This window comes from Manihot esculenta, chromosome 12 (genome assembly GCF_001659605.2).
Source record: "Manihot esculenta cultivar AM560-2 chromosome 12, M.esculenta_v8, whole genome shotgun sequence".
Taxonomy (NCBI): Eukaryota; Viridiplantae; Streptophyta; class Magnoliopsida; order Malpighiales; family Euphorbiaceae; genus Manihot; species Manihot esculenta.
In genome coordinates, this window is record NC_035172.2 from 31,428,798 (window position 1) to 31,452,707 (window position 23,910).

General features: G+C 42.3%; 1 pseudogene; it reads left to right on the top strand.

The window, feature by feature from the left end:
* The first annotated feature begins 871 nt into the window (after positions 1-871).
* LOC110627624 lies at positions 872-4,962 on the top strand (annotated as a pseudogene).
* Positions 4,963-23,910: the final 18,948 nt, after the last annotated feature.

Consider the following 23,910-nt stretch of genomic DNA (forward strand, 5'->3'; position numbering starts at 1 on the left):
AGGAAAGAAAATAGTTTATAAATTTATAATTTTACTCTTAATGTTTTTTAAAAAGTATTAATAATTTTGTCATAAATCTTTTTTATATTTCTTACATAATTTTAAAAATAAAAAGAAAGAAAAGATATAGCAGTAATTATCAAATTACTTTTTTTTACTATTAAATATATTTAAAAATTATTATTTATATTATTATTTATTAATATACTTACTATTTAATATTATTTTTAAAATTATTGTTAAAAAAATAATTCTATTAATTATAAAATATTAAAAAATAATTTAAAATAATATTTAATATAATTCAATTTAAAAATATTAAAAATTATTTTATATTAAATTAAAAAATATTAAAAATAATAAAATATTTTTTAAAATATTTTTTAAAATTATTTTTTAACTCTCAAATATAATGTTAATTCACTATGTTTTTTAAAATTATATTAATATTTAAATTAAATTTTAAAAAAATTATAATATATAAATTAAATATTTAATTATCTAATCTCACTTAATTAAATAATTAAAATAATATATAATTTATCTAAATTCTAAATTTAATTTATTTTTTATTTATTAAAAAAATTAATAAAATAAATAATTATAAAAAAAATATGCTTTTAATTTTATTATAATTCTATTATAAAATTTTAAATTATTATAAATTTTATTTTAAAATTTATCGATGTAACATAATTCATTAATTTTTATCGACACTGATTGAAATAATTTTAAAAAATTAAATTTTAATTGATAAAATTTTTTTTTCACCATTAAATTACTCAACGCTTAATCCAGGTGGGTCTGATATTTTCAATTTAGGATGAGATTCAGGAAAGGATTATGATGCCGACTGAATCATAATCTTTCCATGTCCCATGAACGAACATTGTGTGATAATGACGCTGCATCCACTGACACCGTTTCAGCATAATTTCCCAACACTTCCCCATTCTCAAATGCTACAACACTGATGAACGAAGACAACACACTATAAAGCTTCACTTCCACTCCACACTCTGAGTCTCTGATGCTGCCTCCATCTCCATGGCCACACCGTCGTTTACATCGCTCAGCTGCACCGGCGAAAACAAACACTCACCACCGCCGATCTATCCCCTCCCCGTCAAACTACCTGTTGTTTCTTCTATCTAATAAAAACAATTCACTTCATCTTTATATTTAACTACGCTTTGTAGAATTATTTAGGCCATCGCAATCATCGTGGAACCAAACTTGATAGCAGGTGCTTGTGTGGCTAATTTGAGATGGTTGCTAGAGGGAGCGAGGCCTTTCGTGCGTGGTTACTTGCCGGAATTTGAATTTGGACCGTTGCAGTGATCGAAGCTATGGTGCGTCAGGTTCTTCGTCGGCAATAATACGGTTCAGAAATTGGGGCTTTGTCGCGGCAGTGACGCGAGGTTGAGACGTTCGCGGATAAATTAGGGCAATGGAGGAGTCTGCTTCGTTTTTGACCAAGGATTGCTCGGCTATTTCAGGTAAGGAGTACGAATTCGTCTGTTGGACGATATATCGATAAGTTGAATTCCATTTTGACTTGATTTCATTCTCTCTCTGTTTCTCCTCAACTTTCAATAAACTTTTGATGAGGTGGAGATGCTAAGTCCTTGGCTCTACAGTGAGAGTTGAAAATGGCTGTATCTTTTATTGTCTTTCTAAGAATTTCTGTTATCTGGACATCAACTAAAGATTTTTCCTATTTTAAATAAATTCTTAGAAAGTTTAACCATATTGATAATTTAATTGAAAAAACAAACTAGTTGGTAATCTGATTGATTCGCAAGCATGATTGATGTTTGCGGCTGTATAATGCATAAATGCACATCATCAAATTGTCTTTTAAAATATTTTCCGAAGGAAATAATGATAAATTTGAATTATTTGAGGTAGTAATAAAAAAAATTAAAGGAAATGATAAGGAAAACAAAAGCAAGAAATTAGAGGTTAGGTGCTTCAAAAAGGAAAGAGATAAGGGATTCAATAACGAAAAGGAATATAATTTGTGTAATGTCTCCAGCCATGAAGGAATTGATTTCTTGGAGTTTCTTTAGTTTCTTATTTTGATGAAATTGTTGGTTCTCTATCATTTTCTGTTTCAATTAGCTTCAGTGTCATTTTTTTTATTCAACCTCCAAATACCAACTTTGTTTTTGTACTTCGAATTTTCAATTCGCGATTTTGTCCAATCATCTTTGTGTGTTACAGTTCATCTCTTTCCTCTGTTATAGTATGATAAGCAAATCTACTGGTTCCTTCACAAGCATTAAAAATTTTTTATGTTTCAATCAATTGATATTAAGCTTGTAGATTAACTGTTAATTTCTTACATGAGAATATAACGTTCTAAACGTTGTTTTCCAGGAATTGATTGAAAGAATTTTCTTCGGAGGGATTTTTTTTCTAGAAAATAATTCAAAGATTGCATGCAGAGAAGTGGATCAAATCTCTTTCCAAAATGCTTCAGTGATTTCTGGATATTGTACCTCTTATTTATTTTTTGAAGCATCGTCATAAGATGATTTCATGTTTTATATTTTCTTAATGTTTTTCAAATCCTCAGCCAAATGAATGATGGCTTATTCATGTGAAATGTACTTGTGTTCGCCATCCATCAAATATGTTCAATCTAACCAAATTCTAGACTTCAACAACTTAATGGAGATGAGTTTCAACTAGAAGTTCAATGGCAAATACTCCTGAAATTCTTTTAGGGGCAAAATAATGAGTTTCACTGTAATGTTAATGTTTGTAACACACCCAAAAGCTTCATGTTTGTCTCACCAGGATGAAAAGTAATTCGCAGTGTAATTCAATATGCATTTTCAAAGTAAATTTGGTCTCCCTTTGTGGTTCTAATCTCAACCAACTAGGAAAGGATCTTCAACTGATGCTTTGCAATGGGAGCTCAACACATATCATGTGGCATAAAAGTTCAGTTGATAAATTTGATAGGGAGGAGTTACTTCAGCAGAAAGGTTGTGTCATTTGGATTACCGGCCTCAGTGGATCAGGTTTGTTAAGTGTGTTTTATGAAATAGTGTTTTCATGAGAAAATGATAGCGAGAGCAAACATAAGATATATTATTTGTATATGGCTTGTACTTACAATAAAGTGCTAGCAACCTATGTCCTGAAAATCAAATAATGATGTGACATATGCCATACACTATTGGTGATTCAGCCCCACATGTACTTCATATGTGGAGCAAGTACAAAACTTTTGTACACCTGTAATCATGCTCAGAAATTAGGCATTTGTCAGTGCCCAAAAGTATTTCTAGATAGCTTGTACATTCTGATGCAACTCTGATACTTTGAGTCTTACCTTCTGCTATTCCTACTCCTAAATCATTTTTCTCTCTGTGTTAAACTGTTACCTCAGGAAAAAGCACGTTGGCATGTGCTCTGAGTCTAGGCTTACACTCTAGAGGAAAGTTGACCTACATCCTTGACGGTGACAATGTCCGACATGGTCTAAACCGTGACCTAGGTTTTAAAGCAGAAGATCGGGCAGAAAACAGTCGGAGAATCGGTGAATCATTTGTTGTTGTTGATGTTGTTATTTGTTGTTTTATTGCCTTTCAATTTAATGTTTGTGTTCCCTAAATCTTGTTCTTCTATTTTCATTTCGATGATTGATGATTTTAAATTTGCATTGCCGGGGAGGTAGCAATGCTTTTTGCAGATGCTGGTGTGATTTGCACGGCAAGTTTAATATCTCCCTACCGAAAGGACCGAGATGGTTGTCGCGCATTATTACCTCCTGGAGATTTTATTGAGGAATGTAAATATGGTAGTCATTGTGGCAACATGAAATATGATGGATGCATAGTCAATTTTACGGAGTTTATTCCTGGTGAGAGATGCATGAAATTTGCCTCTGACAGGTATTCATGGATGTGCCACTCCAACTGTGTGAGGCAAGGGACCCAAAGGGTCTTTACAGACTTGCTTGAGCTGGAAAGATCGAAGGTATATTCAAGAACTCTAAATTTTTTTTTTACCTTACAATTTCCCTCCTTGAATGCTGAGAAATTCCTTGAGTTTATTTTCATTTTTTTAATAATCTTCTTTATAGCATGCAAGAGATAGTTCTCAATTTGCGTCACATGGCGAAGTCTGTAACCAGCATTTTTTGCAGGGTTTACCGGGATTAATGATCCATAAGAGCCACCACTAAATTGTGAGGTGTGTATACATTTAATGGAGAATCAGGCATGATAACTGGCTTTGAATTGGCTAGAGAACATGAACTTGCAACTTGATGAATTAGGCATGATTTAATAGCAAAAAACGCAAAAAAGAGTTGATGAATGTTAGCTGGAATTCCAGTATACTGCCTCAGTTGCCAATTTATAAGAAATGCCTTACTACAGCTGATAGATGAATTTTAATGGCATTATGACGAATGTTTCTGGTCTTGCCTCTCAGTTTTTTAGCGTGGCTATTTTGAATTTTGCAGATAGTGCTGAAACAGAAGGAAGACAATTGTGTTACTTCATGTAATATGGCTGAAACTGTAATAAGTTACTTGGAAGAGAGAGGGTATCTGCGGGCCTAGTAAGCAAAAGAATAGAAAATGAAAATGGCTTTCTGGTGAAAGCTTTTAGTTGCCGAAGCTTGTGCCCAAAAGTAATGGTAATTAATTTGTTTTCATTTGGCAAGGGAGCTTCTCCATTGCTGTTGCATTTATCGTTTCCTGCATGTAGCTATCATGTGATGTCTGGAACAGCAAGGGGTTTATCTGCAGGTACCATTTATCAAGGAAGCTTGTTCTGAATTCTTGTATTCAAACAGGCTCTTATAGCTTGTAGTTTGTATATTTACAGCAAATGTCTAGCTTCGATTCGTTTACATATAATTTTTTGGGGGGTCAGGGAAATGTTATTAAGAATAATTGTTGATTGAATTATTACTTAAATTCTTGTATCACTTCTCTCATTGTCGTTTTCGTTTAGGAATGAAAAATTGCCCAAAACAAAACTTCTAAAGTTTTTAAAAACAATGTGTGGACAAAGTTTCTTGAGGAAATGGAATCCAGCATCGCGTTGACGGATTGCTACGCTTTTTTTCATTCATTTTTTGGCAGGTCTAGTTCTGCTCTTGCGCTTTCCTTCAAGGACAAAAAGCGAAAAAACTAGTGCCATGCTCGTGAAAATTTTCTCTTGCTCCATTTTATGGGTTTCAATATGTGATTTGGGAATGGAAACATAATTTTATGGGTTTCAATATGTGATTTGGGAATGGAAACATATGGAAACATGCCAAATGAAGGACATGGTGTTAGGGGTTTACTGAATCAAGTCGGATATGTAAACTAAATTAAAATTTTAATGGTACAAGTCGGATATGTAAACTAGATTAAAATTTAGAAAATAATGAAGAAGAAAAGATGAAGAAGTTAAAAAAGAAAAAAAATAGAGAGCTCCGGATTAAAATTTAGAAAATAATGAAGAAGAAAAGATGAAGAAGTTAAAAAAGAAAAAAATAGAGAGAGCTCCCTTCGTGGGGGTGGAAGAAGCTAAGAAAGATAAAAAATAAATAAAGAGAGAGCCCCTTCGGGAAGGTATTGAAAAGCCCTTATCATGGTTTGTTGGAGAAGATAAAAGGTGGTTTGTTGGAGAAGATAAAAGGAGAGGAACCAGCAAAAATGGAGCCCCTTATCTTATCAAGTACTTTTTATGGGAAAGTGTTAGTAAATTTCTTGGTCTATTTTGATGGGGTTATTTTGTAATTAAAATAATATTATAATATTTATATGTTATCTTATGTTCTTTCACTCTAATTATTATTTACGACGATAGTGATTATTATTTACGACAGTTGGAGAAGGGAGTTCAATCTGCTGATTGGATGCCAACTATTCATTCGGTAGACTTTATGAATTTCGAAAAAAAGTGTGATTAGTTGAATTCATCAACTTAATATAGATCGAACTAACAAAGTAAATTTTATATTTTATAAATGCGAGAAAATTTTTAATAAATTATTTTTTCAATATAATATGAAGTAGTTTTGCTCTTGCTTCTGAATATCTTTTTACTAGAGGTCTTATATTGATAGTCTTCCATTTGGAAGATCTTATCTTGGCGGTTTTTTTATGGAAGATTTAACTTTAGTGATCTTCCTTTTATGATGCTTGACTTTAGTAATATGCATTTCTGGCCTTACTCTTCCACCTAAGTGGTCTGCCCCTATGAGTCTTACCTTTCCAACCTTGTCCTTTTGACCTGATTTTAGTAGTTCGCCATTTCGAATCTTTTTTATAGAAAATTTTATTTTGATGATCTTTCTTTTGAAAAATTTGATCTTAGTGGTCTGCCCTTTCGGACTTATCCTTTTGACCTGATCTTAGTGGTTTATCCTTCTACGCCTTGCCCTTTCAGATCTTTCTTTTGAAAGGTCTTGCCTTGATGGTCTGACCTTCCGGTCTTGTCCTTATGATCTGACGTTAGCAATATGCCATTTTGGTCTTGCCCTTTCAAGTCTTCCTTTTTGAGACCTTCCTCTCTGAGGTCTTTATTTTTTAGGGTGATCTTCTGCTTTGAGGTCTTCCTTCTTGATTGAGACCTCTTTTTGATATTTTAAATTTAATTTCAGGTAGTTACATGGAGTCTTTTTAGACTAGTAAATCTCCCATAATAATTTGTTTTATATGACCTACTGGTTTTATTTTTATATTTTGAACTATTTCATCGATTTTTTTCTGAACTTGTTGGTCTTAGACTTTATTGAAAGCAATGTAATGCACCCTACTTCAAACATTGAATTTTATGTAATACCTTGAAATAGTATGCTATTTCATATATATTTTTCTTCCTCTTCTATTTTTTTTCTTTTTTTTTTTTACACTCTAGTCTTGTTACCTTTCAGACCTCTTTTTTTAGATACTTGCGCTAATTGCGCATATTATTTAAATCATATTGAAGAGCTTAATATAAAAATAAAGGAGGGCATGCTCTCTAGAATTGGCCGCTATAGCAATATTATGGGCAACTAAATTTATTGATTTTTAATAAATGAAAATGAGATTTCAAGATTTTGACATAGCAAAACCTTCCAATCCTGAATCATTAAAGAAAAATATGAATTTCCTACTTGCTTTGAAGATAAAGCATCAATCAACACAAGAGAATAAGATTCAATAACCAAAGGGAAGAAATTCATACCCTTAATCCAGCTTAACGCCTCTGTGAAGCATAGAACTTCTCCCACTGTGGGATCATTCATACCTGGAATCACCACCAAACTTCCTGCACAACAACCTCCATGATGATCCCTCACAATCATGCCACAACCATACTCTTCCGAAGTTAACACAACAACATTAACATTACATTTATACGTACCATTTATCAGAGTTGTCCATACAGATGGAACTACCGTATTCTGTTGCATATCCATTGAGTGAGCATCACCTCTTCTAGTTGCCTTCCACTCCATCAATGACGATCTAGCTCTTGAAATAACATAATGATATGTTTGTGTTTTTTGGTTCCAAACAATATCATTCCTATGCAACCACAAGTTTCATAATACCATAAAAGCCTCTTCTGGTTTCTCTCTCTCTCTCATTGCAATAATAAAGCTAGCTAAGAAGACATAAAATTCACTTGTGACCAACCCAACGAGGAAAGAAGCCATACCTGTTTGGCGAAAATACATGAATAAAGAACATGCAACTCTGTTTCTTGATGAAGGCCACAAATCAGACACATAATTGGGGCCTCTATGCCTTCTTCTTAAGTTTACGTACATTACAAGGCAAATTACCTCGCAATATTCACCAAACCAGCAGTTGAACCTTGTCTTCAGCAGCTAACGAATCAGGCTGGGTTAACAATTTCCATCCCAGTTTCGCAACTAAAGAAAGATTGATCTGATGCAAATTACAATAACCAAGACCTTCCTGAATTTTAGCCTTCACCATCCTCGGCCACCTCATCCATTTCACACCTTTGTTTGTTCTCAAACCAGATTGCAAAAAAAAAGAGCTCATTAACTTCCAATTCTACACGTCTCCATTGGCAACAAGAATAAGCTCATTAAATAGTTCGGCATGGATTGTGCTACGGTTCGTAGTAGAACATCTTTCCATGCTCTTGATAGCAGCTTTGTCTTCCACTCCTTAATTTGCTTAGCAAGTTTCTCAACCACATACTGAAACACATGTTTCTTATCTCTTTTGATAACTGAAGGCATGCCAAGATAGTTACCATGACTGTTAACTTCTTGAACCCTCAAAATAGAACAAACTTCCTCACGTAGTTCAGTAGTAGTATTAGGAGAAAATACAACAGCAGGTTTATTCAAACTAACCTGTCGGCCCGATGCTTTTTCATACTCAGACAATGATGCTTTTAACTCCAAAGGTTCTACCCTAGAAGCTCTTGCAAAGAAAAGAGCGTCATGGGCAAAAAATAAATGTGAAATAGAAATAGCATTTCGTGCAACTTGAGCCCATGAATCCATCATTGGCCTTGTAACTTAAAAAGCCTAGTTGATAACCCTTCTGCACATAGAATAAAAAGATACGGAGATTAGGGGTCACCTCGTTTCAAACCCCTGGGTGGTATAATAGGTTCAAACTCATCCGTACTGATGACCGCTGGATTTCTCCACCCCGGTCAAGGGCCAGGGTCACGACAATAGCCCATCATCCGAAGGCCCACACACCATCTGCACAAAACAGGCCCGGCTTGTCCAAACCTTAAGGTCGGGCTCCACCTGGATTTCTCATCTAGGTCGGCCCAGCCTGCCTAGCCTCTCATATAGGTCCCCTTTTGGGCTCGGTTCTCATCTCATCTCTCGGCCCAGCCCAGAACTAGGAAGGAGTTCAGCCCCTTCGCCTTGTGGGACCATCCGCATGCGCACCCGGGGAGAATCAGGGGCCGTTATGCACAGGACAGAGATCTGATTCCCTCGTACGTTTGTATCAACGTAGCAGGGACAGGTGGACCAATGATACACGTCCTGTCAACACGTCACTAGCAGAAAAAAGGAAACATATAAAAGGAGAAATACTCTCCTCTAGGTCTAAGCTTTTTTTCAGTTTTACAGAACCCATTGTAAAACCCTATTCTCTGGATCTCAGATCATCAATTGGCGCCGTCTGTGGGGAACGAAGGAGATCTTTTTATCGCCGGAGTTCTACTCTCACAAATACCCACTGAGATCCACAATGGCTAACCACAATGAAAACAATCTTGTCAATACCCTTAATGACCTGAGCTCCGCTGAGGGGGAACAACAGTTCTCTTTTTCCAGTCCTACAACACCAAATAACCAAACACCAATCCCTTTCAACCCCTCGCCAAGCCTGGCGGGGAATGCTTCCGCCGCTACCTTGTCCAACCAAGACCTCCAAACCATGGCCCTCCAACTATAGAGCACCGCCCACTGGTTGGGGCAGATAATGCAGCAACGGGGCCTTAGCACCCCCGCTAACGTGTCACCGGTGGTAGAAGAACCCCAGACCAACGAACCTCAGCCTACCTTTAACCACCCCAGAACTGTCAGCCAAGAAATCGGAGACGGGAGGAGGAGAGCCGGAGAAGAGGAAGAGCCGGCAGCTCGAGTTCATGGAAGAAGGGTGAAGGAGCTGATAGAGAATGATGAAGTCGATAGCTACTCCGCCGGAACCACCGGAAGAGTGGGGAGTGAGACATGGGAAGAGGAGGCCCACCAGGAGAGGAAGCCCAGGCGGGAAGGGGAGAGTGTAGACCAGAAGTTGCAAAAGATGAGAGAGCAACTCTTGGCTGAGTTAGGAACGAAGAATCAGAACCAGGCCCTCTTGCCCACCTCTTGGCCCTTCTCGAAGTGGGTACAGCAAGAGACCATCCCCAAGAAGTTTATGATGTCGCCTATGGCCGCATACGACGGGGCTGGAAACCCAAGGGAGCATGTCTTGAACTACAAGACTTTCATGGAGCTGCAAACTCTGTCAGACGCCCTGATGTGCAAGGTATTTCCTACGACGCTCTCGGGGCCAGCGCGGGCGTGGTTCAACAGCCTTGAGGCGGGAAGCATTAGTAGCTTTGGAGATCTGGCCACCCGCTTCATCAGCCGGTTTATCGCCGGGGTGCCCGCAGATAGGAAGACGAGTTACCTAGAGACGGTCAGACAGAGGAGAGACGAATCACTCAGGGAATACGTCGCCCATTTCAATGCGGAGGCCTTGCAAATCTCCGAGCTCGATCAAGGAAGGGCTGTAGAAGCCATGCAGAAGGGGACGACCTCAGCAGAGTTCTTTGGTTCACTGAGCAGGAAGCCTCCGACCTCACTGGCCGAGCTGATGAAACGGGCCGAAAAATATATAAGGCAGGACGATGCTTTGGAGACAAGCAGGTTCGCCAGGGGAGCGACAAATAAGGGGAAAGCATCGGAGGAGGGAAGGCCGGAGAGGCACGAGAAAAAGCATGGCAAGAGACCTGAACTATATAGGCAACCCTGGGAGCGCAGGGACCAAAGACCTCTCCCTCCTCGGGTCTCAAAACAAAGGTCACTCCCCCCGTGGGTTCCAGAGAAACCGACCCCTCTCAATGCCTCTAAAGCCGAAGTGCTCATGGCCATCCAAGACAAGGAGTTCCTCCAGTGGCCCAAGCCCATGCAAACGGAATCGAACCAGCGAGATCCTGACAAATATTGTCAGTACCACCGCACGAACGACCATGACACCAATAACTGCTTCCAGTTGATTGCTGAGATCAAAAGGCTAATAAAGAGGGGACACCTCAAGAACTTCATAAAGAAACCAGAAGAACAAAGGCCTCAGCCAAACCCAACAGGACAGACACTCAGAAGAGCGGGAGCAGGGCAGGTGAATGACGGATCCAATGGGACCATCAACATGGTCGTTGGAGGAACAAAAGGTTGAACAAGCTACAGAGGTATTTTCCTTAGAATATTTGTGAAAAGAAATTCTTATACTATAAAAGCACGAAATAACACCATCTTATAAATGCAATGATTAAACTCTATTATTGTGAGTATTAACTCTCTCAGGAAAAGAAAAGAACAGATACTAAAAAGACCTCCTGGAAACATAGAGACCTCCTGAAAGATAGAAGGCCGGCGGGATCACAAAGATCTCCCCGGAACAAAAACGGCCAGTATCTCGTAAGATCTCCTGGAGCAAAAACGGTCGGCGAGGATCTCAAAAAGACCTCTCGAAGCAAAAAACGGCCAGGATCTCGTAAGATCTCCTGGAACAAAAATGGCCAGGATCTCGTAAGATCTCCTGGAGCAAAAACGGCCGGCGAGGATCTCAAAAAGACCTCCCGGAGCAAAAATGGCCAGGATCTCGTAAGATCTCCTGGAGCAAAAACGGCCGGCGAGGATCTCAAAAAGACCTCCCGGAGCAAAAACGGCTAGGATCTTGTAAGATCTCCTGGAGCAAAAACGGCCAGGATCTCGTAAGATCTCCTGGAGCAAAAACGGCCGGCGAGGATCTCAAAAAGACCTCCTGGAGCAACAAAAACCGGGGTCCCCAGAGATATCCCGGTAACACATGCTCATAGCAAACAGAGGTACACAGCGACCACACGCAAAAATAAAAGTTCCGACCTCACATAAAAGATTGGGGCACGGGGTCATAAATAAAAAGCTAAAACTCCGACCTCCCAAAGGAGCTTGAGTCATAAGACTTTGATCTCGACTGCTAAGAGTATCAAAGCGTCATGCTGACCTCAAAAGGAATGCTGAAACAAACATAAAAAGACTTCAAATTCGACCTCCCAAAAGAGCTCGGATCAACAAAGCCAATAAGGCCCCAATCTCGCAAAGTAACCAGCACATAACAAGATTAAACCAAGGCACATCAACGCCTGTATCATATAGCAGTGCGACCTACTAAAGCAGGGCTTGCAGGCGCCAAAACGCCAAAGCACCATGCAGACCTCAAGAAGGTGAGCTCAACCCTAGTAAAACCCAGGGGCAGCAAAGAGCCTGTAAAACGCTCAAGAGCAGATAGCACATAAAACACTTAGGGGCAGTAGGAAGCCCTGACCACAAAAAAAAAAAAAAAACCAACGGGCGATTACAAATGAAGTCTAGGGATTTACTCCCTCACCACTCATGTAATAAATGCTGAGGAAAAGGGGCAACCTGAGGAGAATCCCAATGGCGTGAGCAAATGAGACCCTAGCTTCAGCTCCTGTCAAATCAGAACTAAAAGCAAAAAGGCCAGCCCGGCTCATCACCTCAAAAGATCGCAAGTTTAACCCACTATTAGAAACAGAGCTCGCAGGCACGGTCAGTTCAGCTCGGAAATGGGTACGGTTAGTTCAGCTCGGAAACGGGTACGGTTAGTCTAGCTCGGAAAGAGCATACGGGTAAGTATGCCTTAGTGAAATAGATAAATTTATAAGACAAAAGTCCAGTCAATTGATAATATTTCAGTACTGACGAGCTTGAAGGCAAAAAGGAAAGACAGTATAGTGGATCCCTCAGAGAAAATTACGAAGCACGCAGTTTAAGTATTTCATTTATAATTAGAGATAAGTTCAAGAATGAACGAAAAACAAGAAGTAGTTCAAGTGGAGGCAATTATAATTTCATTAAAGAAAAAATGTATTACAATCTATTTATCTGCTAAGGTTGAAGGAAAAACAGTCCTTAAGGGACTTACATTTCTAGAAACATCGTCACCTATACTATCTTTATTTACATTTACATTAACATCTGAAGGAGGTCTGGCATCCTCCAGCTCAGACCCCTCAGTGCCAACAAAAGGCACAGTCTCCAGCCCTGAAGGACTAGCACCTTCCTCTCCTAGCTCTACATCCCCTTCTTGAGGCCCGGAGTCATCCTCCTCAGGTCCGAGGACGTCCACACCTTCCCCATCCAGCTCGGATTCCTTTGAAGAAGATTCAGCTACAATGTGAGAGGTTCCTCTGGGCAAGGGAAAGTCGTCCTCCCCGTATAGCACATTTTCGCCATCAGAGTCCACCTCAGCAGCTCGGAGCTTTGCTAGAGGGATTGTAATACCCGGCTAGACTCCGGTATCAGAATTCCTCCCGTCCGGTGGAATCTCGGATGTCGGAAGCCTCTATGTAGGGTAGAAACATGTTTTCATAAAATGCTTTAATGTATTTCATGGTTTTAAGTAAAAAGGAAATGAGTTTTTGCAAGAAAATAATCTTGGAGGAAGACCTAGGTTCGGCCGCCGAACATGCATGCGCTTCGGGAGTGCTTTAGGCCCCCGAAAGCATAAGTGGGGGAAATCCAGGTTCGGTCGCCGAACCTTATGTTCGGCCGCCGAACATGGCATGCATGCGGAGGCATGTTCGGCTCCCGAATGTGGCCTGGCCAGCCACCTATAAAGGGGTCCCTTAGCCGAAAACGGGCGAGTTTTTCTCCCCACTTTCGGCCAAGGTGAGCTCTCTGCCGTCCCTCACCGATCTTGAGTTTCTTCCTTCAAATCTTTCACGATTTTCACTAGTTTTCACTTTTTTTTGAAGATTTTCAAGTATAAAGCAAGTTTTGGAGCTTTGAGGTTCAAGAAACTCAAATCTCTCCCATCTTCGAGCTAGGGTCGTTTTCCTCTCGATCTTCAAGAGGTAAGGGCCGATCTTGAGCTCACTTTATGTTTTAAACAAGTTATAAGTTGTTTCATGAAGTAGAAATGCATGTTTAGGTTGTTTTGAGTTTATGGGTTTAATGTGTGTTTTTGAGCAATGTGGGTATGTTTGAGGTGTTGTAGTTGGGGTTTAGGCTAGTTTGAGACCCCTATGAGCTTGTATGCTTGATTGTGTATGTTTGGGAGTGTTGTAGAATAGGTTTATGCATGTTTGAAGGGTTGGGAGGCGTTTGTGCATGTTGGAGCTGAGTTTCTGCCACTTTGGAGAAACTCAGGTTCGGCCGCCGAAGGAACTTTCGACCGCCGAACCTGCTTGTGGAAGTAGCCTTCGACTGCCGAAGCCTGCCCCCGAAAGAGGACTTTCGTCTCTGGAGGGAAGTTTCGGCCGCCGAAAATGCCGCCGAACATGCATGAGTTTCGTCTCTGTCTGGGAGTTTCGGCCGCCGAAGGTGCCACCGAACCTGCCTGACTTTCGGCTCTGGAGGGACTTTCGGCCGCCGAACCTGCCGCCGAAAGTGCCCTGTTCTGCCTTCCTTTGCATGTATTCCATGAATGTTTTGAGGTGTTTTTAGGGGGTTTTTGGGGAGTATTCCAGAGTCATGTTCATGTATGTTTGGTTCCTCATTTGAGTCCACTTGTGTAGGTTCAGACCCGAGGACCCGAGGACCTCAGCAGTGAGTTCAGCTGTTTTCGTGTCTGTCAGAGCTAGTCAAAGGTGAGTGGAATAACTCTTATGCTTTAAAATAAATAAACTAGTTTTAGCATGATTCACGCATCATGAATGCCATGAGATATAATAGTGTGCTTGCATTAGAACTCACGAATATGTTGCATTGCATAATATGTTGATGATGCGGATGAATGTTGAATGATCCTTTAGTCCTTATATGTCACGATATGATGATGATACGGTACGGAAGACCAGTGAGGCCCATTCTACGCCCCTGGCACAGTTGGAATGTTATGTTATGCTATGTTATGTAAGGGAAAGACCAGTGAGGCCCATTCTACGCCCCTGGCACAGTTGGACCATGTAGAGGACTATTGGTGACAACTTCATCCTTGATGTGATATGATTGTGATGTGATGTATTCCATGTTACCATATGTTTTAAATGTTTGATTATTCTGCTCACTGGGCTTTATAGCTCACCCCTCTCCCTTAACCCCTAGGTTTGCAGGTACAGGGTAGACCAGGAGGTCAGCAAGAGTAATGAAGTCTTGGTTATGTAATAGATAGTGTGGACATGAAAAATGTTGAGATATTATGTATAAGTACAGTATAGAAATGTAATGTAATGTAAAAATGTTCTTGGATGTTAGAGGTGTGCTTGACCATAGAGTATTATTATCCCTTTTAATACATGATCTCAGATGTTTTATGATGTATATGTAAACCAACTCAACGCATGTTATGTCACCCATTGGGGCTTTGATGAGATCCCAAAGAGGGGTCAATGTTTATAGTTATGTTTATGTTCAGTGCATGCACAAGTTGAGTTTGGTGTACGAGAGAATGTATGAAAGAAAAGTTTTAAATTTTTATGTATATTCTTGATCATGTATGGGATTAAACAGGTTTACAGGTTTTATGTCAGGCTTGCTACGTGTAATACCCGGCTAGACTCCGGTATCGAAATTCCTACCGTCCGGTGAAATCTCGGATGTCGGAGACCTCTAGAAGGGTAAAACCATGTTTTCATGAAATGTTTTAATGTTTTGATGATTTTAAGTAAAGAGGAAATGAGTTTTTTTGAATAAAAACACCCTTGGAGGAAACTCAGGTTCGGCCGCCGAAACTCAAAGTTCGGCCTCCAAACATGCATGCATTTCGGGTGAGCCTTAGGCCCCCGAAGGCAAAAGTGAGGGAAGCCCAGGTTCGGCCGCCGAACCTCAAGTTCGGCCGCCGAACCTCAAGTTCGGCCGCCGAACCTCAAGTTCGGCCGCCGATCCTCAAGTTCGGCCGCCGAACCTCAAGTTCGGCCGCCGAACCTCAAGTTCGGCCGCCGAACATGGCATGCATGCGGAGGCACGTTCGGCTCCCGAACGTGGCCTGGCCAGCCACTATAAAAGGGTCCCTTAGCCGAAAACGGGCGAGTTTTTCTCCCCATTGTCGGCCAAGGTGAGCTCTCCACCGTTCCTCACCATCCTTGAGTTCTTTCCTTCAAATCTTTCACGATTTTCACAAGTTTTTGCTTTGTTTTGAAGATTTTCGAGCTTAAAGCAAGTTTTGGAGCTTTGAGGTTCAAGAACTCAAAATCTCCCACCTCCGAGTTTAGGACGTCTCTCTCTCGATCTTCAAGAGGTAAGAGCCGATCTTAAACTCATTTCATGTTTAAAGTAAGTTTTATGCAAGATCTATGGGGTAGAATGCATGTTTAGCTCATAGTTAGGTTTTTGAGTTAATGTTATGCTTTGAGCAATGTATGTTGGATTTGTGTTGTTGTTATGTGTTGTAGTTGGGGTTTCAGTTAGTTTGAAGCCCCTAGGAGCCAATGTATGTATATTTTCATGTTTTGGTTGAGCTAAATGCATGATTAGAAGTTTTGGAGGCAAATGTGCTTAAAGGAGCCAAGTTTCTGCCCTTTGGCAGAAACCAGGTTCGGCAACCGAAGGAACTTTCGGCCGCCGAACATGGCTGGGGAGGCAGGCCTTTCGGCTGCCGAAGTTGCCCCCGAAAAGAGACTTTCGTCTCTGTCTGGGACTTTCGGCCGCCGAAGGTGCCGCCGAACCTGCCGCCGAAAGTGCCCTGTCCAGCCTTCCTTTGCATGTTTTTGCATGATTGTTTTGAGGTGTTTTAGGGGTTTTGGGGGATGTTTTTAGAGTTATGTTCTAATTGTTTGGTCCCTCATTTGAGTCCACCTGTGTAGGTTCGGACCCGAGGAACCGAGGACCCCAGCAGTGAGTTCAGCTGCTTCTGAGTCAGTAAAGCTTCAGCCAGAGGTGAGTAGAATAAACCTTTATGTTTTTTTTAAAGCAAATGAATTATACAGTTGAGCATGTTCATGCATCATGAATGCCATGTGATGAATTAGGTTATTTTGCATTAGAATTCACGAATATGTTGCATTGCATTTATGATGTTGATGTGGATTGATTATTGAATGATCCTTTAGTCCTCATATGGTATGATGATGCTACGACATGATATGGTATGGAAGTCCAGGTTGTACCCATTCTATGTCCCTGGCACTATGTAAGAGAAAGTCCAAGTTGTACCCATTCTACGTCCCTGGCACATTGGTATGTATGATATGTTATGTTAAGAGAAAGACCGGTTGTACCCAGTCTACGTCCCGGCACTTTGGAATGTAGAGGACTATTGGTGACAATACCATCCGAGATGTGATTTGTTGTGATGTGTTGCATTACATGATGGCATGAGATTTGAAATGTTGTTTTCTTTAATTCTGCTCATTGGGCTCTAGTAGCTCACCCCTTTTCCCTAATCCCCCAGGATTGCAGGTACGGGCTAGACAGAGAAGTCAAGAAGAGTAAAGTCTTATGTTTGTAATAGATTGTAACGACCCGAAAATCGGACCGCTACCGGCGCTAGGATCCAGATCGGCTTAAGGCCGCCGGGACCCGTAGCAAGCCTGACATATAACCTGTAAACCTGTTTAATCCCATACATGATCAACAATCATACATAAAAATTTAAAACTTTTCCTTTAAACATCCAACTCAACCTGAACATACATGTACATAGTCATGATCATAATCATGATCCCTCTGTGGGATCTCATCAATGCCCCAACGGGCGATACAACATGAGATGAGTTGGCTAACATCTGCATCAACAAATATCTAAGATCATGCATCGACAAGGGATTACAATACTCATAGGGTCAAGCACATCTATAACCTCAATGTACCTCATTACATAACATACTGAATCTCTTACATTACGTCATAATACAATTGTCATGTCCACAGTCTATCTATTACATAAACATACTTCGAACTCTGGCTAACCTCCTGGTCTACCCTGTACCTGCACATCTGGGGTTAGGGGAGAGGGGTGAGCTACAAAGCCCAGTGAGCAGAATAGTGAATTCATATATTAAAATTTTTATGCCATTATGAAATGCAACACGTCACAACTAATCACATCTCGGATGATATTGTCACCAATAGTCCTCTATATAGTCCAACTGTGCCGAGACGTAGAATGGGTACAACCGGTCTTTCCCTTAACATAACATATCATACAGTCCAACTGTGCCAGGGACGTAGAATGGGTACAACCTGGACTTTCTCTTACATCGTGCCAGGGACGTAGAATGGGTACAACCTGGACTTCCATACCATATCATGCCGTAGCATCATCATGCCATATGAGGACTAAAGGATCATCCAATAACCAATCCACATCAACATCATAATGCAATGCAACATATTCGTGAATACTAATGCAAACAACCTACTATAACTCATGGCATTCATGATGCATGGATCATGCTCAAAATTCATATTTCATTTAATTTAAAACTTAAGGTTTATTCCACTCACCTCTGGCTAGCTCTGACAAACTCTGTAGCAGCTGGCTCACTGCTGGGGTCCTCGGTTCTTCGGGTCCGAACCTACACAGGTGGACTCCAATGAGGGACCAAACATACGTAAACATAACTCCAATATACTCCCCAAAAACCCCCTAAAACATCATGAAACAATCATAGAAAAACATGCAAGAAATGGCTGAACAGGGCACTTTCGGCGGCAGGTTTGGCGGCCGAAAGTCCCTCCAGAGCCGAAAGTCAGGCAGGTTCGGCGGCACCTTCGGCGGCCGAAACTCCCAGACAGAGGCGAAACTCATGCATGTTCGGCGGCCGAAAGTGCCAGACAGAGACGAAAGTCTCCTTTCGGGGGCAACTTCGGCAGCCGAAAGGCCTGCCTCACCAGCCATGTTCGGCGGCCGAAAGTGCCTTCGGCTGCCGAACCTGGTTTCTGCCAAAGGGCAGAAACTTGGCTCCTTTGTGCATTTTTGCCTCCAAACTCACCAATCATGCATAAACTAGTTCTAAAACATGCAAACATACCATACATTACACCTAGGGGTCTCGAACTAGCAAATACCCCAACTACAACACTTTAAACACACAAAAATCAACATACATTGTTCATCAAAACATCAAAACCCATAAACTCATCAACAAGCCTAAACATGCATCTCTACCCATAAAACAACTTAATGCTTGTTTAAAACACATAACAAGGGTGGATCCGAGCTTACCTCTTGAAGAAACGAGAGGAAAGGCGATCCTAGCTTGGAGATGGAGAGATTGAGCTCTTTGAACCTCCAAGTACCCAAAACTTGCTCTTTACTCACAGATCTTCAAAACAGAAGTTAAAACCCGTGAAAATCATGGAAGATCTAAGGAAAACACTCAAGATCGAGGGAGGGGTGGCAGAGACTCACCTTGGCCGACAACGGCGGAGAAAAAGCTCGCCCGTGCGGACCTAAGGGACCCTTTTATAGGTGGCTGGCCAGGCCACGTTCGGGGGCCGAATGTGCCTCCGCATGCATGCCATGTTCGGCAGCCGAACTTGACTTTCGGCGGCCGAACCTGGACTTCCCTCACTCATGCTTTCGGGGGCCTAACGTGCCTCCAAAACGCATGCACGTTCGGCGGCCGAACTTGACTTTCGGTGGCCGAACCTGGGTTTTCCTCCAAAGACTTTTCATGCAAAAACTCATTTAATTTTCATACTTAAAACCATGAAATGCTTTAAAACATTTTATGAAAACATGTTTCTACCCTACTAGAGGCTTCCGACATCCGAGATTCCACCGGACGGTAGGAATTCCGATATCGGAGTCTAGCCGGGTATTACATTCTCCCCCCCTTAAGAACATTCGTCCCCGAATGTACCTCAACTAGCACACATAGCATGGCATAAAACATAACATACATACATAAACACATAGAGATCTAACCTTAGAAAAGATAAGAGTATTGCTGGAGCATGGACTCCCGTGTCTCCCAAGTGCATTCCTCCAAATTGTGGTGGTTCCACAGGACTTTCACCATCGGGATTTTCTTGTTCCTTAACTTTCTGATCTGGGTGTCTATGATCCGTACTGGCTGCTCAACATAGGTGAGATCCTCTTGGATCTCCACATCAGGCTCACTAAGAACCTTGCTCGGATCTGACACAAACTTCCTCAACATAGAAACATGGAAAACCGGATGGATTCTTGCCATTGAAGCAGGTAAATCCAGCTTGTACGACACATTCCCAATCTTTTGCAAGATTTCAAAGGGTCCGATGTATCGTGGGTCTAGTTTACCTTTCTTCCCAAAGCGAACCACTCCTTTCATTGGGGACACCTTGAGCAATACCAGATCCCCCTCCTGAAACTCTAACTGTCTTCTGCGGACGTCTGCATAGCTCTTCTGTCTGCTGGCAGCAATCTTGATTCTCTCTCTGATTATGGGTACCACCCTGCTGGTGATCTCTACTAGCTCAGGCCCTGCCAAGGCCTTTTCTCCAACTTCCTCCCAGCAAACAGGTGATCTGCACTTCCTTCTGTACAAAGCTTCATATGGAGCCATCCCGATGCTAGCATGATGGCTGTTGTTGTAGGCAAACTCCACCAAAGGTAGATGCTGCCTCCAAGAACCGCCAAAGTCCAGCACGCACATTCTGAGCATATCCTCGATAGTTTGGATGGTCCTCTCTGACTGTCCGTCAGTCTGGGGGTGGAAGGCAGTACTGAAATCCAGCCTAGTACCCATGGCATTCTGCAGACTCCGCCAAAACCTGGAGGTGAACTGGGGCCCTCTATCTGACACTATCGAAACAGGAACCCCATGCAGCCTGACGATCTCATCTACATACACCTGCGCCAACTTGTCCACAGAGTAGCCACTCCTGACAGGGATGAAGTGAGCAGATTTGGTGAGTCTGTCCACAATCACCCATATGGAGTCCAATCTGTTGGACGCTGCCGGTAACCCCACTACGAAGTCCATAACTATATTCTCCCATTTCCATTCTGGAATAGGTAGCGGGTTAAGCATTCCAGCCGGCTTCTGATGTTCCAGCTTCACCGTCTGACACACTTCGCAGGCTGACACGAACTGTGCCACTTCTTTCTTCATAGCTGGCCACCAATAAACCTTCTTTAGATTTTTATACATCTTGGTGGCTCCGGGGTGAATGCTGTATCTTGCATTATGAGCCTCTCTCATAATGTCTCCTTTTAGCCCAATGTCATCTGGTACACATAGTCTGCTCCCATAGCAGAGGATCCCCTTGCTGTCAAATCTGAACTCACTATCATTGCCTGACTGAACAGTCCTGGCAATCTTCACTAACTCCGGGTCCTCATGCTGTTTCTGAGCCACCTGCTCCAGAAACACGGGTGCCACTCTCATCTGGGCCACCAAGGCACCTGTACCAGACAACTCCATCTGTAGACCTTCCTCAATGAGCTTGTAGAACTCCTTCACCACTGGCCTCCTTTCTGCCTATATGTGGGATAGACTGCCTAGTGACTTCCGGCTTAGGGCGTCTGCCACGACATTCGCCTAACCCGGATGATACTGAATCTTGCAATCATAGTCACTCAGCAGCTCTACCCATCTCCTCTGCCTCAGATTCAGATCCCTCTTACTCAAGATGTACTGCAGGCTTTTATGATCTGTGAAGATCTCACATTTCACCCCATAGAGGTAATGCCTCCACATCTTGAGTGCAAAGATTACTGCTGCCATCTCCAGGTCATGTGTGGGGTAATTCAACTCATGCTTCTTCAGCTGCCTAGAAGCATAAGCGATCACCCTCTCATTCTGCATCAGTACACAACCCAGTCCCACACGGGACGCATCACAAAAGACTGTAAAGTCCTCATCACTAGATGGCAGAGCTAAAACTGGTGCTGAAGTCAACCTCTTCTTAAGCTCTTCAAAACTCTCTTCGCACTGGTCGGTCCACAGAAATTTCTGATTCTTCCTGGTTAGTCTGGTCAGAGGAGCTGCAATCTTAGAGAAGTCCTGAACGAACCTCCTGTAGTAACCTGCCAAACCCAAGAAACTTCTAATCTCTGTCACTGAAGTGGGTCTAGGCCAGTTAGCCACAATTTCTGTCTTCTTGGGGTCCACCTCAATCCCATTCTCTGACACTACATGCCCCAAGAACGAAATGCTCCTCAGCCAGAACTCACATTTAGAGAACTTGGCATACAAGCCATGTTCCCTCAAAGTCTGCAAGACCAACCGCAGATGATGGGCATGCTCCTCTGCATTCCTGGAATACACCAAGATATCATCTATGAAGACAATAACGAAGTGGTCCAGGTACTGGCTAAATACTCTGTTCATGAGATCCATGAATGCTGCAGGGGCGTTGGTTAACCCGAACGGCATCACAAGGAACTCAAAATGCCCATATCTGGTCCTGAAAGCTGTCTTCAGCACATCTTCTTCTCTGATCCTCAGCTGATGGTACCCCGATCTCAGATCTATTTTGGAGAAACAACCCGCTCCGGCTAGCTGGTCGAATAGATCATCGATCCTTGGCAGAGGGTACCTATTTTTGGTAGTGACTTTGTTCAACTGTCTGTAGTCGATACAAAGTCTAAGGGATCCATCCTTCTTCCTCACAAACAAGACCGGAGCACCCCAAGGTGAGGTACTCTGTCAGATGAAACCCTTTTCTACCAGCTCTTGCAACTGCTCTTTCAACTCCTTTAACTAGGCTGGGGCCATCCTGTAGGGAGGGATAGAGATAGGTCTAGTTCCAGGCACCAACTCTATCTCGAACTCTATCTCCCTAACAGGTGGTAAACCTGGAAGCTCATCCGGAAAAACATCCTGAAACTCTCTGACAACTGGCACCGAGGCCGGCTCCCTGACCTGACTGTCTAGCTCTCTCACATGAGCTAAGTACCCCTGACATCCCTTCCTAAGCAACCTACGAGCCTGAATAGCTGATATCAGACCTCTAGGTGTGCCCCTCTTGTCTCCCCTGAAGACGACCTCTGACCCGTCCTGATCTCTGAACCTGACTACCTTGTCCCTGCAGTCTAAGGTAGCACCATGGGTAGATAGCCAATCCATCCCTAGAATGACGTCAAAGTCTGTCAAATCTAGAACCACAAGGTCGGCGGAGAGGCATCTTCCCTCAACAAAAACTGGACTGAACTGGCAGACTAACACTGCCACTGACGGGTCACACTTGGGTCCACTGACCCATAGGGGACACTCTAACCCAGAGACTATCAGACCCAACCTCTCAACGGCTCTCGGAGCAATAAATGAATGAGATGCACCTGGGTCCATTAATGCATACACATCAGAATACCCAATGACAAGATTACCTGACACCACGGTGTTGGATGTGTTAGCCTCCTGCTGTGTCATGGTGAAGATCCTGGCTGGAGCTGATGGACCTTCACCTCGGGAACCAGAAGAAGAGGCTGCCCCTCTCCCTCTACCTCTGCCACTGCCCTGAGTTGTGGTTGGAACTGCTGGCTGTGCCACACTACCAGAAGCTGTCTGCTGGGGCTGGCCCATAAAAGGCGCTCTAGGACACTCCCGAGCTATGTGTCCCTCCTGTCCACATCTGAAACATGTATTAGTCCCAGCTCGACACACTCCCCTGTGCGGTCTCCCACATCTCTGGCATTCTGTACCATCTGAGCCTGAGCTCGAGCCACCGCCAAATCCCAGACCGGATTTCAACTTGTTCCAAAACTTATTCTTCTTCGGCTTCCTGGTGGTGTTATCCCACCTCTTCTTACCTGAGCTCTGAGAAGAGAAACCTGGTCCTCCTCTGCCTGGGGTCTTAACCCCTGAAGACTGGGTCACTGACTGCTTCACTGACCCCTCAACTATAGCACTTGCTTCCATTCTTCGAGCCATATCCACCACAGTGTGGAAACTTTCTCTCTCAGCTGACTGAATCAACGAGGAGTACCTGGAATGCAGCTTCATAACATACCTCTTGGCTTTCTTCGTATCTGTATCTAGAGCTTGCCCTGAAAAAGGCAATAGCTCCAAGAATTTATCCGTGAACTCCTCTACACCCATGTGCTCTGACTGCCTCAGTTGCTCAAACTCAATCATCTTCAGTTCTCTGGAACTGTCTGGAAAAGCCCATCCAGCGAACTCATTCGCAAATTCCTCCCATGTCATACCGTCTAGTCTCGGGTCCACATAACACTTGAACCATTCCCGTGCCTTCTTGCACTTTAAAGTGAACCCTGCCATCTGAATGGCCCTGCTGTCACTTGCCCCTAGCTCATCAGTTATTGTCTTCACCACTCTCAGATACTCAAAGGGGTCATCCCCTGACTTGTATTTG